Raw genomic sequence first — 17,409 nt, 5'->3', positions numbered from 1 at the left:
ACTTACTTTAACCCAAACAGTGATCCCTCGGTTTGTGAAGCCTCAAGTTCAGATTTTGCCCGTCGCCATCTTGCTAGTTCGCAGCGGTTTGGAGCAGGAAGTGACCATATTTGGACCACCCGGTGGGGGGGGGGGGGGGGGGCAAAGGAGCCAACCTCTAGTGGCACACGGTGGTATTGCAGCTTAAAGGCACTTCCGCAATCGGCCTCATTTTTCAGCTTTTCCGAAAGCTACGTCCACTTTTATACACAGTCACTGGTGTGAACACTCGACGAGCTACTAAAACGAATCTCGTGCTTTAGACACACAGCAGCTCCCGGATTGTAAAACATCGAAGTGTCCTTTGTGCTGATGTGGTCAGCTGAGAGGCCGCAGGGGCTGAAAGCATCGGTGGGACGGTGGAGTCAAACATGGAGTGGGACGTCTGTCTGTGGGAGAGACTGGAAATGGAAGAGAGAATAGATCAGGTCGGAAGGAAGGGATGGGGCGCTCTCTCTCTCTCACACACACACACACACACACACACACACACACACACACACATACACACACACACACACGCACACACACACACACACACACACACACACACGCACAGACACATCCACCGGGAGCGAAAATGAAATTTTCCAGGCCGCTATTTCTGCAGCAAATTCAATTACTGAAGGCACTTGTACAAAGAGCTGTGACTTCCCTGATGGTGAGATTGGAAAAGGCTGATGGCTGCAGACAGTGAATAACACGACATGGCTGCTTCTGCTGCTGCTGCTGCTCCTTCTTCTTCGTCTGCCGCTGCCGCTGCAGGTACGAGCACGAAAACAATAAGAGCGATGTGGACAGGTGAGAGAGCGAGGAGGGCCGCCGGCGATAAAAGATCACGGGTTTAGAAAAAGTTCTAAGGCATTATCTTCCTCTTCTATAAAGTGAGAGCCGCGACTGCTCCGATTTACAAACGGCCCGCCGTCGATGCGTGCGAGTCGTCCTCCATCACGCGCCGCGGCACTTAAAACACACCTGAGATGATAAATAGGAGCCGAGACAGAGCAGGATATTAACCTCGCCGCCCCGCGCGCGAACACTACCTGCAGACCAACACAAGAGGATCCGCTGCTGCCTCCTCGTCCGTCCACCCGCAGCAACATCAAACACAGACGGAGGAAATGTTACAATACTGTCTGGATGAAGAGAATACAACTCGCAAATGTCAAGAGATTCTATTTCTGTATTTTTCTCATTTATATGTTAATTAATAAAATAGAATTGACTTTTTTTTTTATCTGGTAAAAAGAAGATAGTTTCAGGCCCATCTGGATCATTATTTAAACATTAAGATATATAAACTCACAATTCATAATCATTTTACAAAACACATCAACAAAGGTAAAAAAAATTTAAGAAAATTAAAAAATTATTTTTTTTTAATAATTTTCTTGGGACTTTATTAGAATTAATTTGTATTTTGTTACAGAAATGTTTATTTCCATACGTTCCCACTGCAGCCTTGTCGTCTGTGGCTAAAAAAAGGTTAATGACAGCAAAGTTTTCTATGATAATTTTTTTTTTTATCACATAAATCTGAAGCTGCGAGTGAGATGTGGGCGGAGCCAGACGATCATATCTAGTCTCACTAGATAAACTAAACTTTAGCTTACGCTGATCAATGACTATATTAAGAGGCTGTTTAAACAACTTATTTGATAATAAGTACACCGAGTGGAGCTCATTTTAATCAGCATTTTATTTTGAAGAAGCCGTCAGCGGTGAAGGCGGAGCTAAAAGTCTTGAAGGCGGAGTTGGCCGGGTTGAAGGAGGAGTTAGAAGTGATGAAGGCGGAGCTTCCTTTGTCATGTTAATTGTTGTTTATTTGTCAAATTAAAAACATAAAAGTTGAACCCCAGATGTTTTTCCAATGTGGCAGAAAAATATCAGATTTACTCAGGTTTAAAATAAATCTTGTGTTTGTGTCTGCGTTAAAATGTGAACAAACATTCGGCATCATTTAGTCCAACTTCCTTCAGATTTAAAATGTTTTAAAACGATTTATTTCTCACAGAACAAAAATGCGTTTTAATAAGCGACTGAATAATTCCCCCCTTGTACCACCTCCTTTAAAGAGGTGCGTGCGCTCCTGTATCGGCGCTGAGCGAGTGTTTAAGTATTGTGACTGCAGAGCCGCTCCCTGCTGTCACGGCTCTACGTCTCTCCGGCTTCGTCTAGCTTGGCTGGCCGCTGGAAAATGAGTGTCCTGTCTTGGTAATCCCGCTCGCCTGCTCCTCATTCTCATTGTGTGCTTTTCCTTTAATTTCTCCTTTCTCCGGCACAAAGCCGGCGGCATTACCTGCAGAGGAAGAGGGGATCTAAAGTATTTGATTCCAATTCCAGGCAAACCCTGAGGGGGGACTTCATCAGGCCGGCAGCCGCTCACGTTCAGCAGCGTGACAGACGGCGGGGGCCGAGAGGCAGGCTGTTAAAGTTGTATCTTAAAAGGTCAATAACGCCGGCTGTAATGACTCTGACTGTTTAATCCAAACATATGGGTGTGTGGCCGAGCCCGCCGCTGACACTGATAGACTTGAGTGGCAAGTGAAGGATCCTCGCTGTCAAAACATCTGCGGCCGGGAGGTAATGAGAAACGCCAGCTGAGTGTCAACTGTCCAACAAAGAGCCTCGGCTTTCTCCCCTCCAATCATCGGGATCAGCTGACTGTGGAGAGGTGTGCGTGTGTGTGTGTTTAGTGTGTGTGTGTGTGTGTGCGTGTGTGTGTGTGTGTGTGTGTGCGCGCGCGGTTGCACTAGATACCTTGAAAAAGCTAGACGTCAAATTAAATACAGACCATTAGCAATATCAGATCAAGCAGTTTTACGTGTGCAAACAGGATCCGTGTTTTATTTGATTTGTTCACACAAGATTTGGATAAAAAAAAGAAAGAAAATTTTTTTTTTATATATATCTTGTAGATTAAAATACAAATATTTTGCAGGAACAAGATAAAAATCGGTGACGAACAAACGTGTTCCATAAATATAAAAAGCAGTCGTGTTTGAACAGGATGGAGATCTTGAACAAGACAAATGAAATAATATCTTGCTCAAACAAACTAATAATTTGAATGCAACATGTTTTAGAAAACCTTTATTTAAAGATTAGTAACAGATTTATACAACGAAGATCAATCTCTGGTGCAAACAGGTTATTTTCTGGTTTCAGTCACCGAAGCTTCCGACAAAATATGATTTATAATTCTATAATATCTGTTCACGACTTTTTCATGTAGGATGCAGAACTTCTGCAGTTAAAATATGATCTGAAATCATTTTTTTTAGACAAGAAAACATCTGACAAACAAAATCAAGATTTTGAACAAAAATTAATCGTGTTTGTTACAGACTTTAAACAAGAAAATAACTTTTGCAAACAAGATAAACACCTGAGTTCAGATCGGATGTTTTATACATGCGAGATATCAATTTGTGCAACAGGATCTTGAACAAGATGGTAATGTGTAGTCTGGCTCCACCCACTTACTGCCCACAGTGTCAGTTGTCTGGAAACCCTGTTTGCATTAATGGACCAATCAGAGACCGGCGTCTGTGTTTCAGTGCGATGACATTGAAGTCGGAGTTTCAGCTCACATGAGGATGGATGCCGATTGGTTAAAGCTGCTTAAGTAGTTTCAAATTAAACCCGAGGTCGACGCCCAGCAGGATGTAATGATTGGCTGCTCAATGCAGCGTGAACAGAACCAGATATCCACCCAGTGAGTTTGGGTCTGGTAACACTCAGATCGGTAACGTGGACGAACAACTTGTAAACAACTTGTCCAAAGAGAACGAGCTGCAGTGTGTCGTCTTATCAGACTTCTTATCAGAAAGTTCGTCACCTGGTTTTTGGCTTCGTTCCCCAACGGCAGCGCCACACAGACCCGGCTCTTGTCCAACTTGAAAGACATTGATGCGATAAACGATCGGGAGTCTGCACTGGCGGTTGTATTTTGAAAATAGGCCAAATTCTTCTCTGACTTCCTGCTCGATTGATTGCTGCGCAGCTTTACTTAGCATTCGATATCGCTGCTTCTGGGATGCTGCTAAAAACACGCTGCGGTTCTTCTGGTGGGATCAAACATCGTCCCGAATGATCGCGAGTCGGAACCGGATCCAGAATCCAGCCTTCAGGCTCAGGCCGCTCGTACCGTTCAGGGTTGTTCTAGTTTATAAAAAGGTTAAAATCAATAGCCGATTTGTGACTCTGCGTTCCTGAAAGTCAGACGTGCGACATCACCCGTCCTCCACCCCGACATCCTCCTCCTCCTCCTCCTCCTTTGCTGGTCGGCTGCTGCAGGATCCTCCAGTGTGGACAGACGTGCGTGGGTGTGCTGCGTGCCTCCTGTGCCGAGGTGTAGCCGCTTGTTTCGCAGATGGGACGATAGTGTGTGTGTGTGTGTGTGTGTGTGTGTCTGTGTGTGTGTGTGTGTGTGTGCGTGTGCGTGTTTGGGCGCGATATCATCTGTGCAGCTCGCGGGCAGCTAATGTGATATTTGCTGTGGCCCCGGCCCCCGAATCCGGTGTCAAGCAGCAGATCTCATCTGCAATGTAAGACAATTTCCGCAGATCTGAGGAGACACTTTCTCCAGTCAATAGACTATAAATTGCACCTGGGGGGGAAAAAAAGCGGTATCATCTTAACGAAAAGGGTGATCCGCATTGGTCCCGGGGTGCAGAGGGTGACCCCGCCTTTTTTAATAATTTGTATGTTTAGATGTTTTGGTCATCTCATCCATCAGAGTCCTGCAGCGCGACATCGCAGCTTATTAAAAGGATGATCGGTGGGGAGTGGTGGGGGTGGGGGGAGGTAAGGGTCATCAGCTCATTTTCAGAGTGCACCCCTCCCCCACATCACCCCCACCTCCCTCCCTCCCTCCTGCTCTCTGATGAAAGGCTGCAGCCACAGGTTTCATCTCTCTGGACCTGGAACGAGGTGACACAACAGGTGAACACGTAAAGACAACGAAGGTGAGCTGGTCTTTTATTTTTGTATTTGTTTTGTCCTTAGGTCTTTAAATTCACAACGCGAGGCGTGGACGCTGCGGGCGGCGACAGCCAATCAGAAGAGTCGAACCGCAAACGCACGAGACATCGACGAACTGATTCGAGAGTATTTAGAAGAGACGGCAGGATGTTGAATATGTAAATACAAACAGCAGATCAGACGCCAATGAATCCTCATGTCCAAAATATTATTATTCAAAAATCACACAAAAGCGATCAAATGAATTATTAAATATAGAGAATAATTGATGCAAACAGGACATTATAATAAAACAGCAAATAAGAAAATAACCTCTTAACAAGATCATTTTGTGAAACAATACGACGACTTCTTACCACCAGAAAATAGCTTAATGACCTGACGTGTGTTCGGATCTACGTTCAGTCTAACAGCAGATAATCTGACAGTGAACTGATGGTTTAAAGTGATTGTTCTATCACAGGTGTGTTCAACATGAAATAAACCAATCAGAGCGTCCTCTCGCTCTCACAGCCAGGTGAGCTGCACCTCGGTGGATTTAAAGACGTCTCGGCAGCAGCAAACGGATCTGCGCGAGTGCTGATTGATGCTCGCAATAATTGTAATCTTCTTAATCTTTTGCATCCGTGCGTGTCGCTTTGTGTGGAACAAGCAGAGTGGAGTTCGCCCGCCTGTATAGGTGCAGATTACTGTCTGGATAATGTGACATAGAAATAACAATAAAATCCTGCAGCCCTGAAACTAACAAAGAGCTCTAAGAATTGCTCAGGGAAAATTTAAATATATCATCTGTTGGATCCACAGACTGTTTCTAAAAGTGGAAGTAGCTCCCGGGTCTGAAAAATGAAGCCTTAAACTGTAATACCACAGAGGGGCCACTAGGGGCCGGCTCCAATTGACTCCCATTCAAAAAGCATTAACTTCTCTCCTGAAATACAAAGTCAGTAAATGTTTTCCACAAGTCTTTACGGTGTCATTAGATAAATTCCCTCCTTCTGATCAGTGTTCTGGTGGTTCCTTCTGGAAATAATTCCAGCATTCATTAGATACTAGGACTCAAACACAGCTATGTTGGGGAGCGGGTCTATTTGATTGACAGGCCCGGGGTGCAGTCAGGTTTTCCGGTATAGGTGGGCGGGGCATAGTGTCCTCGCTCCTCGCCCAGTTCGTCCAAATATGGTCACTCCTGGCTGAAATAAGAAGCCAGGAAGAAGAAACTTCAGAAGTTTCTTCTTTTTTTTTTTTTTTATGTCGGCGGAAAACAGTTTTCTGGTCGTTCGTCCTGTTCTCGTGAAATCGATATTTCAGGAACCCCCCCGAGGAAATTTGGCACAAACGTTCACTCGGACTCAAGGATGAAGTGATTCGATTTTTGTGGTCAAAGGTCAGTCTGAACTCACGTCCCGCCCATTCTTGTGAAGACAGACTGTGACCCTGAATGTGTGACACTAATCTCGGGTGTCCACCTTGAAACTGTGCTGATTGTATAGCTCTTCTGTGCTGTCGGGTTGAACACGCGTGTGAAGCATCGTCTGTTGTCATGGCGATCGTGTTCTGTCGGAATCAGATTTATTGGACAAATTCCTTCAAAGTCTTTAAACTGACAGCTGACTGTTGGAGGAGGTGATTCCGGTTTTTATCCTGTTTTTCGTGGATCTTGTTGTCGGTCCGACTTCAAGGACGTTGCTCGGGTGTTTGTAAGCTTATTTGTTGTAATAAAAAGGGTTCAGGTTAACAGTGAGTGAACAAGGAAGCTTGTGTTAATACAATATGTTGTTATAATGACAATACAGACTCTCTGCTGCCTGTAACTTTAATGAAAAGATTTTTCATGTTAGAATGTTTATGGCTGACGACACAATTATTTTTTATCAAACGCAACAATTTAAAGAGTAATTTTAAGGAGATTCCAGTTCAATTCAGACCATTTCTTTTAGAAATATAAATATAGAATGATAATTTACACCTTTTAATAGATCCAATGAACATACAAACATCCTCCACCGTGTCAGACGAAGACAGACCGACGTCCTGGTACTAAATAATAATCCGTTCGATCCGAAACCTGCCCTCACACTCGCCGCTCGTTTTAAACGCACTGCATCAGGTCTTTATTCACTGCGCTCCATTTTTCTGCTCTGACAACACAAAGTAAAGACACAGCATGTGACTGTAATCACGGATGATCCATAACCGGTTATTCCCAGAAAAGATTTACGACCGATTTAACAAGCTTTTCAGTTAAACTGCAAAATATTGCTTTGATTACTCAGCATTAAAGAAATTAATGTCTTTATTTAAATTAAAATAAAGCCTTATCGCCACGGTATTTAAATAAGACAAACGATGACAGGACTTAAATAATGACTCTGTCTTTATGTTGGCCTTACATTAATATTACTTTTTATCTCCATCCAGGATATTAATAATGGAATACTGTGGGAATTAATACTTTTGATCATTAAGAGTTCAGAGCTGTGTGAGTGGGAGAAGGAAGCGCCCAGGTCGTCATTAATAACCATCATAAAACATAGAACCTGTGGCTCTTTGGTGCCTCGTCGCCGATGATTGATCATGAATATTAATAACAGCAAATGGCCAATAAATGGCGCCGTTTAAATGCTCCGTATACATCTTGTCGTGGAGGTGCTAGCGCCCAGAGAGGCGACATATTTCATCCACCGCAGCTGTCAAATAAGCAAGGCCATAATTTACTATAAGGACGGGGGGAAGACGGGGGGGGGGACATGCTTAAAAAAACCATTGTAGTCTGTTTCTTTTTAGCAGAAAACAGAAGTGAACACGACAACTTCTCATCACGTTGGACGTCAGATCAGACAGCCTTTTATTTCCACATCCAGCTGTTTCAGAGCCGCGTCGCTAACGGCTAAAAGAGGGCCTCCCTTTTACCTCTGTTTTTGGTCTCCACCAGCTCGTAGCAGCTAAATGTTGCACTCCGATCACCAGCGGGTGTCTGTCAGCTGTTTGATGCTGAGAACATCGTTTTGTCTGAGTTTTCTGGCGGTCCATCTGAAAATAATCCCGTCATCAGTTCCAAAATCTTTTTGGGGGGCGTTGTCTGCTTAATTGACGGCTGTCGGTGGGCGGGACGTAGCATCGATGAGTTAGATCCACACACCCCCACCCTCCCCCCACCCCACCTCCAGGGGAAAAGGAGAAGTTGTGTTGGCAGAGACAATAAAAAAACAAAACAAGGAAGTACAGTGTGTAGTTTGAAGCAGAGGCTGCAGGCGACTGAGCAGGACGAATAGATTTTATAATAATGTGTGTTTTGTGCAGCAGCTGCTTTAAGCTTCAACAGTTTCCTCTTCAGTTTTTGATCGCGTTATTTTCCAGATTCTTCCTCTCTTTTCTTTGCGTCTTAAATAAACCCGGCGGCGGCTCTTCCGGCGCCTGCAGATGAAAGCCGGTCGTCACGACGACTCCGGCTGAAGCAGCCTCCTGTAGATTTATTTGCAGCGAGCAGCTGGGGGCGGAGCCGCCGGGGCTCCGATTGACCCCATACATCACACCTCGTGTGAGCACATATTAAGTGCTTTTCTCGTCCCCCCCCTCCCGCCCATTAAAAGTAAATAATGGGTGAAGGAGCGCTCCTATTCTTCACAGGTGACAGGTATCTGTTTGTACAGAGCGGGAGGTGTGTGAGTAGGCGGGCGGGGACGGCGTGACGTGAGAGGACTCCGATCATCGGTCCAGTGTTTTTTCGACCCCCGACTTTAAACAGCGCCTGCTGGAAATGCGCCTTCGATGCACTGCAGACTCTGAATTAAAACACAGAATAAAAAGGTAGGCGTTCAGTTCATTAACGCAAGCCTGCTAACGAGCGCCGAGCTGCAGGGAAACCAATTAGGAATACAGTCGCGGGAGAACAAATGAAAAGCTTGTTTGCATATTCATGACCGCAGCCTGCAGATAAATCAGGGGAATTTATGAAGTGCAGCTTTTTGTTTTATGGTGGCGCGTTATGTCATGTTCGATGTGGGAGGTGTCGAGGCGTAGGCGGGAAAGGCCGGGTTATTTATGAGCCACTTCCTGTCAGGTGAAACACAGCTGCGGTGATGGGGATATGGATGACTCCTCCCCGTCCTCGCCGTGACGATGGGGATCATCTGTGTTTGCTGCTGCCGGATTAGAAACTTGTGACGAAGGTTTTTTGAAACCAGACGCTACGAAGACAGTTTTCACTCTTTCAGGACAAAAACAATCATCAGATAAACGAAGTGAATAAAACGGAGTGAGTCATGAAAACAACAGAGCCGCAGGTCTAATTCATGATATTAAAATGAATCACTTTCAGCTACAGTTAAAGAAAAATCGGACTTTTCCAGGACTTTAGTGTCACAGGATTTTACTTTTATTAATTTATTTCCTGCTGCTGTCAATAACAACAAAATGTAGATGTTTATTTCAATGCAAAACCTTCTTCTTCTACTAAGTCTTCTCCTTTTCCTCCTTTTCCTCTTCTTCTTCTTCTTCTTCTTTCTTTTCTTCTCTTCTTCTTTTTCTACTTTTTTTTTTCTTCTACTTCCTCCTCCTTTGTTGGACAAATTCAGAATTCAGAGCATTTTCTGAATGCAGCTTTTAAATTTGTTCTCGCCAAAGTAAAACTATTTAAATATCAGGATGACATATTTTCCATCTTTTTATGAAACAAGTTTCGCGTTGTTAAATTATTCAGTTTGTTAGTTTAAATCTAAAATATCAGAAAATGATGCAGTTAACACGCAACATGAACTCAAATACTATACATATTCCTGATCAGTTGCTTTAATAACAGATGTTTAACTCCTCCTGTGGGAACACATGATGACAATAAAACATAATATCCATCATGTGTTCACGTAGGAGTGTTGGTTAATGCGCAATAATAAAACGTCTTCACTCCATGTGTGTATCGATCTCTCAGTAAAAGGCTGAATAAGGAGGTAAACTGTGAGTGTTTTAGCCACGATAAATAATGGAGGATCCACCGCAGCGGCTTCAGTCTGCAGAGAGACAGCAGCACCGCACAGCTAAATGATCCGAGCGAGGTGGAGGAGGAGGGTTAAATGCTCAGCAAATGAAAAAAAAAAAAAATACCTCCCGGCATTCACGTCCCCCTGAAACACCTTCAACTAGTGGCCTCCTCCCCCCCACCCCCCATCGGAGCGCCGGCCCCCTGACCCGGCCCCGCGCTCCCGACATGATTGCTTTTGTTCTGCGGAGAATATTTAAATGGGGCTTTATAAAGGCGTCGAGTGTGGGGTCGTAACTGGTACAGATGCCGCGCAGCAGGCGGGCGGGGGTGGGGGGGGGGTAGGGGAGGGAGGGGTGGGGTCACAGCTCGGCGGTTAACAAAGCCCCCCGCGTGGTTACAATGATCGCCGCTCGGCTCACTCGCTGCAATTTAGCTTGAGTAATAGATGGAGGTCACGCTGGGTCACTTTCAATTTCCACTTCCAGCAGAGAAAAATGAAAACAAGTCATTTGCACATATCTGAATAATTCAGTCAGTCAAAAAAAAAAAAAAAAAAAAAAAAAAAACGAGAAATGAAAAGATGGGCTGAAGAGAAGGAGGAAGAAAGAAAGAGGAGGCCGGCGCTGTTGCGCGCGGCGCGCTAATGACGGCCGGCCTCCTCGTCGTCCCGCATAAAGGCTAATGACGAGTCCGACGGAGGATATGAATCCACGTGTAAGAATAAAGCAGCCTCAGTCGTGTGTGTGTGTGTGTGTGTGTGTGTGTGTGTGTGTGTGTGTGTGTGTGTGTGTGTGTGGTGGGGTGGGGTGGGGTGGGGGGCTGCCTCCAGCGAGCTCTTAAACTTATCATAAATGTATTAAGATTGCAGCGGGCCATGAAACAGCTGCAGACAATTAATCTTCTGCAAATCTTATCCGAGGAATTGGTTTCTGCAAAGTAACATCTGCTGCAGGCGGCGATTATTCATCTGCATGGGGCCGCGATCACCGCCAATGAAGTCCAAATTTATAGTTTTCCCCGTTCAGTAAAAATAACATTCAGCAGCATTAAAACATCATCCATCAACATTGTCCGGGGGGCTCCGGGGCCATCCCAGGCAGGCAAATTAAAAAGTATTCATTTTGCAAGAGGAGTTGCAGAGCGTGCTGCTCCGCTCAGCTGATTTTTTTGCTTTTTCTGCATCGCTGCTGAGAATGAGATTGGAGACGCAAAGCGTTGCCGCCGACACCGACACCGCCGCCGCTTTTTGCTCTGGTTGGCGGAAGAGGGGAGATGACGCTCGGCCCCCGGAGACGGTGATGAGGAAGTGCAGGCCGTGATGGATGACAGGCGGGCGAGGACTCGCCAAATATGAACTCTGTATAAAAACCCAGCCGCGTCGCTTTCTCCGGGAGATGTTTCGATGTCTCAGAAGGAACGGAATCTGTTTAGACGGCACGAGCACACGAATCGGAGTTTACGTTTAACACATGGGAGGAGAGGGGGGGCTTTTGTTTGTTTGTTTTTAATTTTTGAAGCGTGTTTATGTTTTTTTGTATTTGTTCTCATTTTTATTTGCATTTTGTATTTGTTTCTGTTTTGTTTTTTCATTTTTGAATTTTGTTTACGTTAGGTTTGTCTTTGGTTTGCGTGTCGTCGATTTTCTTTTTTGCCTCTCAGTTTATTTTTCACGTCACTTTTTGTTACTTCCACGTTTTAACCGTTTTATTAATCGGTAAGAAGAGTCTTTTTTTATTTTAAAAATTTTAAAAATAAAAATACATCTTTTAATTTATAATTTTGTTTATATGTGACCATCTGAACACAAACAAGAAAACAAAAAATACCATCTGTGTTTTCTTTGTTTTCTTAAGAAGATGCAGAAACAAGAATCGTATAGCAATCCCGTCGTAATCCCTTCGGCCACTGGGGGGCGCTGCCACTGGAACATAAATGCATTGTCTGATTGTTGCTTTTGATGAAGGACGATACAAATTCGCAGCTGTCACTTCCTGCAGTTGTTCACACATTAAAAACGTCCTATCTGTGAATCACAAGGAGGCTTTTATTGTGAAACAGCTACCGGAAGTAGTATTTATTTATCACACGACAACCGCTGTTCGCTAAAACTTTGTGGCACAACAAGTTATTTTATCTGTTTACAGCTACATTTGAATATGTTTAAGCCGATCGTGCGTGCTGAGTAAGATGATCTGCACCTTCGCATGCACCTTTGCTTGTCGCATCACCTGCAGCATCAACTGCAGCGTCATCCCCGCTAACGTGGAGTCGTCTGAAGATGACACCATGAAGCAGACCCGATTATCGACGCCGTAAACTTTTCAGAAGACGTCGATAACGACGCCGAGCGCGGCTCCTGCTGCTCCGCTCGACTCGCGTACGTTGTATCGTGATACGAGCGGCCCGAGTGCGGATTGATAGAGATCCTCTTCTTCATTCCCCAGCTGTTGTAATCTCACAGATGGCAATATCATTTACAATAGAGGCTGTCAGCTGGAGCCGGGCCAGGCGCTGTCTTAATAGGAGTTTGATCATCTGTAACTTTGGCTGCCTGTCACTTGTTTTGGTTTTTAAACAAATCAAGAAATATTCTGGTAATCAATCCTGACAGCTGCTTAAAAATGATTCAAGTTATCGATCATTGGAGGACACGATGGAGACAGTCGGGCCGCGGTGAACACAGACTCCGAGTTTTCAGAAAGATCCTGAAACATTCGTGAACCTGTTCAGTCGTTAAAATACGAGATAATGGACGTTCAGCGGGAAGATAAAAGCCTACACCGGAGGGCACCGCAGAGCTGAAGGTATCTTTGTACCATCGAAAATTCTAAAGATAATGTGAGATAGTTTTGATCCGGTGAAAATAGCATATCAATAATGTTGTACAGAAAATTTACCCTGGATCGGTCGTCAATCGACCAATCGCGGCTCTCTGACAGCTAAAAACAAAAACAAACAACAAACAAACACAAAACAAACACGCAAACACAAGAAACAAAGAAACACAAAAACAAACAAACACAAAAGCAAACAAACACAGGGTAACTGCGAGCAAACACAAACAAATCAAATTAAAAACTAAAATAAACAACTGCAAACAAAAACCAAACACAAAACAAGTCAACTTAAAACAAGCAAGCAAACACAAAACCACAAACAAACAAGCACAAATGCAAAGAAACACAAAAACTGCAAACAAAAAATCAACACAAAACAAACAAAACAGAAAACAAACAAGCAAACACAAGAACCACAAACAAACAAATACAAACAAACAAAAACTAAAACAAACAAATGCAAACATCCCACAAACAAAACAACTGCAAACAAACACAAACTAAAACAAACATAAACAAAATGAAAGCAAACAAACACACACAAAAAAAAAAAATCAAATACAAAAAACTAACAAACACGAAATATAAGCAAACAAACAAACACAAACAACCCCGAGCGGCTGTCTCGGTCGTCTCTCTGAGGACACGGACACTCGGCTCTGATTAAACTAAAGACTCAGATTGAACCAAGACTGAACTGCAGCTCCGGACGGCGGCCGTTCGTCCGTCCTCCCGTCAGAGGCAGCTACCTGCCGGCGGCGCTCGCTCCGCCTCAGGAGGCCGCGTTTAAACCTCAACATGTATTGTTTGACGTGACACGCTCAATTTATCATTAGTTGTGAGGGAGAACGGATGAGTACACTTTCAATTTAGTTCCGCTGCTTTCTCCATTCATCACGCCTCTCTCATCATCCATCATTTCCGCAGCCTCCATCCGTACCAAACACTCCTTCATAAGTTTAATGCAATTAATCTTCATGCTAAGATAATTTCATATTAATGAACCGAGACATTTATTTGATTATCGGTTTGATGAAGTTGCGTCTGCGTTGACAGGAATCCGTGTCGCATGAAAGAGAGCGGATCCTCTTGTGTTTCCTTTGTGTCGTCTCTCTGCGGAGGTTTATGTACATTTCCCAGAGAGCCGCTGACGGCGGCGCCTTCTGTCTTCATACAACAAGCCCTGAGAAATTGGAAAAGTTGCAGCAATAGATAGGAGGTGACCTGGAAACAAAAGCAATCAAGGCTCGGAGGGGGGATGTCGGCGGCAGCGGCAGCCGCCATCAGCCTCGAATTCAGCCGCGCTGTCAATAAAAGAAGAAATACCGTTTGAGGCACGGGGCCGAGGGCAAAGAGGAGTCTGCAATTTCACACCTTCATGTACCTCGCCGGAGGACATTTTTCATGTGACTCCACCTTCTCACTCAGTAAAACCCAGCCGACGGCTCGGGCCAGATTGTAGATGATTCCTCCGATAACAAACAGGAGGCGGGTGGGCTGGCGGCGCCGCAGAGGGATTGGACGAGGGGGTCAGCGGCCCTCCTCAGCCGTCCAATCGCGGCGCGGCTACATAATTATTTTCCAAACTAAATAAACTGGAATTTAACCCACAAATCAATCAGCCCTCCTCTTGAAGAACTTCAGACTCAATTGAAGCTCAATCAGAGCAGGAAAAAAAAAATCAATTCTGACCAATTAAACCCTGTTTTCATTAGCGAATGCAAATCAGAGGCCTCGTACCCCCCCCTCCCCTCTGCCCTCCGCCCACTCCCCCCCCCCCCCTCCCCCGTCTGCTCTGTCGGACTCTGGGACTCCCTCAGGCAGCTGGTCTGTGGTCAGTTTGTCCTGGTCTCAGACCTGCAGACCTGCTGCGGGAACGAGTTCATCAGTTGGACTTGGAGTCACTTTTGTTTTTAGTAAGATATGACTTCATACGTCTGCTGAGCCACATTTCAGAGGGAAATACCCGATATTTGACTGCACATTATTGTTCTTTTCAATCAAAACATGAACAAAAAAAAATGTGAAAAAAAATAATAATAGCAAACTTTATTTTTGTAGAATCTTTCAAAACAAAGTCACAAAGTGCTTCATAAAGAAAAACAAACATTGAAAATCAATCGATCACCCAAAATAAACTATTAAAACGACATTAAATGATTAAAGCACAGTCACATGAGGCAGAATAAACAGGTAAATTTATTTGACTCATCAGAAATGACAGACTTCACATAAAATATTTAAATATTATCGAGGATAAAAACACACAAAAGCCGTGCGGCTTATTTCCCTCTGTGGTCGTCTATTCCAGTACGAGATGGCAGATTGTTGAAGAAAGTGTCAATCGAGAGAGACAAAACCAAACAGACGAAAACATAAAATATTTGTGTACAAATACAAATTATTTAACAGCCATATTTTAAGATCTGATTTAAAGCTGCTTTCAGCAGATCGGCAGCTTCGTCCTCCGACAGGCAGCTGGATGTAAAAAAAATATATATAAGTATATATATTTTTTTTTTTTTTTTTACCGAAACAGGATTTAAATCTAAAAGGAATAACGTTTGTTAGACTTCCTGTGGCGTTGAGGGAGATTATTGTTGTGTGAATCTGAGGTCTGGAACCATCCGCCGCTTCGTCACTTTCACTTTTTTTTTTCATCAACTTTAATGTCGCAGCTCCAGACGAGACGACTTCCTTCAAACTGTTCCAGTTAAAAACAAAACGAATATCAATCTGTTCGCCGGTAAAACGATCAGAAATCACTTCAAATGATGACGGAGCTCCGAAAACGCTCCTCATTCACTCTCCCGTAAGAGGTCAAGACATCCATCTGATAACACGAGACATTTTCTTCATATCTCCATCTCCAAGGTATTTTAATCCGGCGTTTCCCAAACCAGGGGTCGAGCCCCTCCAAAGGGTCTCCAAATAAATCACAGGGGTCGTGAGATGATTACTGGGATAGAAAAAAAAACACTAATCTGTAATCTGATTTTTATTTTAATGACACGTTGAATCATGTGAGCTGATATTAAAATGAAACGTTTTTTGTTTTTTTTAGGATTCATAACAAATCGGAGAAACAAGATGGGAAACATTTTATGATTAAAGACGGTAACAAAGCAAACTGTGGCAGCTTCCAAAATAAAATATATGAAATGTAATGAGTCAAATTCAATTTATTTTAAAAAAGAACCGTGTTTTACTGACATGCGGTGACGCCGTAGCCTCGAAGAACTCCTATTATTAAACTACACACGGTTAGAGCTCGACACTTGTCCTTCGCTTTGAAAGCGGCCTTACAAATGACAATAATTAAAGCTCCGTGTTTACCTGACAGGTGGCGGAGTAGAAGTATAAAATGGAAATAATTAAGCACGTTAAGATTGTCCTTGATGAAATGTGCGTGGTTACGCTCCGCCGCTCCTCGCGGTAGCCTCCAACAACTCCCGATTATTAAACTCGACACTGTTCGAGCGCGACACTCCTGAATCTTTTCTTCCTCGTTTTGAAAGGGGGCCCTTTAAGATGACGACAGTCGATATCGTTTCGGTAACAGAGAATCATATTTTCCGTGTTTCTATCATGCGTTTTCTGATTTCAAAGAACGTAACAAACCAAACCGTCGGTTCTTTCAACTATATATACGCGGTCAGTTCCAGCTGTTACGTTCGACGTATTTAAAAAAAAAAAAAAAAAAAGTAGAAGTAGATGCGTAAAACTGAAACATTCAAGTTACGTCGAGATTGTTCTTGATTTCATTTGCGTCGATGCACTCCGCCGCTCCGCACGGTAGCCTTCGAACGCCTCCGATCGTTAAACCCAAACGCCGTTCGGGCTCGGCGCGGCTTAAACGTCCGCCCTTTGCTTCGAACCTGTTGACGTCACTTTGGCACCGGAGCGTCCCTATTTTTCGCACTTCTTCGAGTGTTTGTAAAACGTCTGCAGAACCCACGAGTGAATGAGATGGAAAACAACTCGTGTGACGCTCGCTGCCGCTGCGCGTCGGGCTCTCCCCCCCCCCCCCCCTCCGATGTCGAGAGTCCGACCGCATCGACCGCCCCCCCCCCCTCCCCTCACCTCCCTCCCTCCGCGCTCCCGTCGTGAGTCCCCCCCACCACCACCACCACCACCACCATCGCATGCATTACACCGGCAGCGCAGAATAGATGGCGGAACAATGTATTTAAAGGCATTACGCTCCCGACTAATGGCGAGTCTCGAAAGGCAGCCTCGAGTCATTTAGCCTCGTGAGTGGTCGGCCCGCTTCAGTTCCCAGCATCATTCGAAATGATGTCCTCCGCAGAAAATACACTCACTTGGATTCAATTTGGAAATGTATTCATATTTACTTAGCGTATACCTGCATCGCATTTGTATGGATCAGCGGGGGGTAAAAGTAAAATTGAAGCAAATCGAATCAACATATTGGGACATAACGGGGGGAAGGGGGAAAGGGGGGGGGGGGGGCGGTTGTATGGAGTCCACGGCCGGGGGGCGGGTTGGGGGGGAGGGAAGGAGAGGGTCACTCCAATGCCTTTTATGATGTCCCCCTGAAATCTATCT

The sequence above is a fragment of the Embiotoca jacksoni genome, unplaced genomic scaffold, assembly GCF_022577435.1.
Source record: "Embiotoca jacksoni isolate LCO1_2020_lvr unplaced genomic scaffold, fEmbJac1.0.p SCAF_10, whole genome shotgun sequence".
In the NCBI taxonomy this organism is placed as follows: Eukaryota; Metazoa; Chordata; class Actinopteri; family Embiotocidae; genus Embiotoca; species Embiotoca jacksoni.
This window is presented reverse-complemented; position numbering follows the sequence as displayed.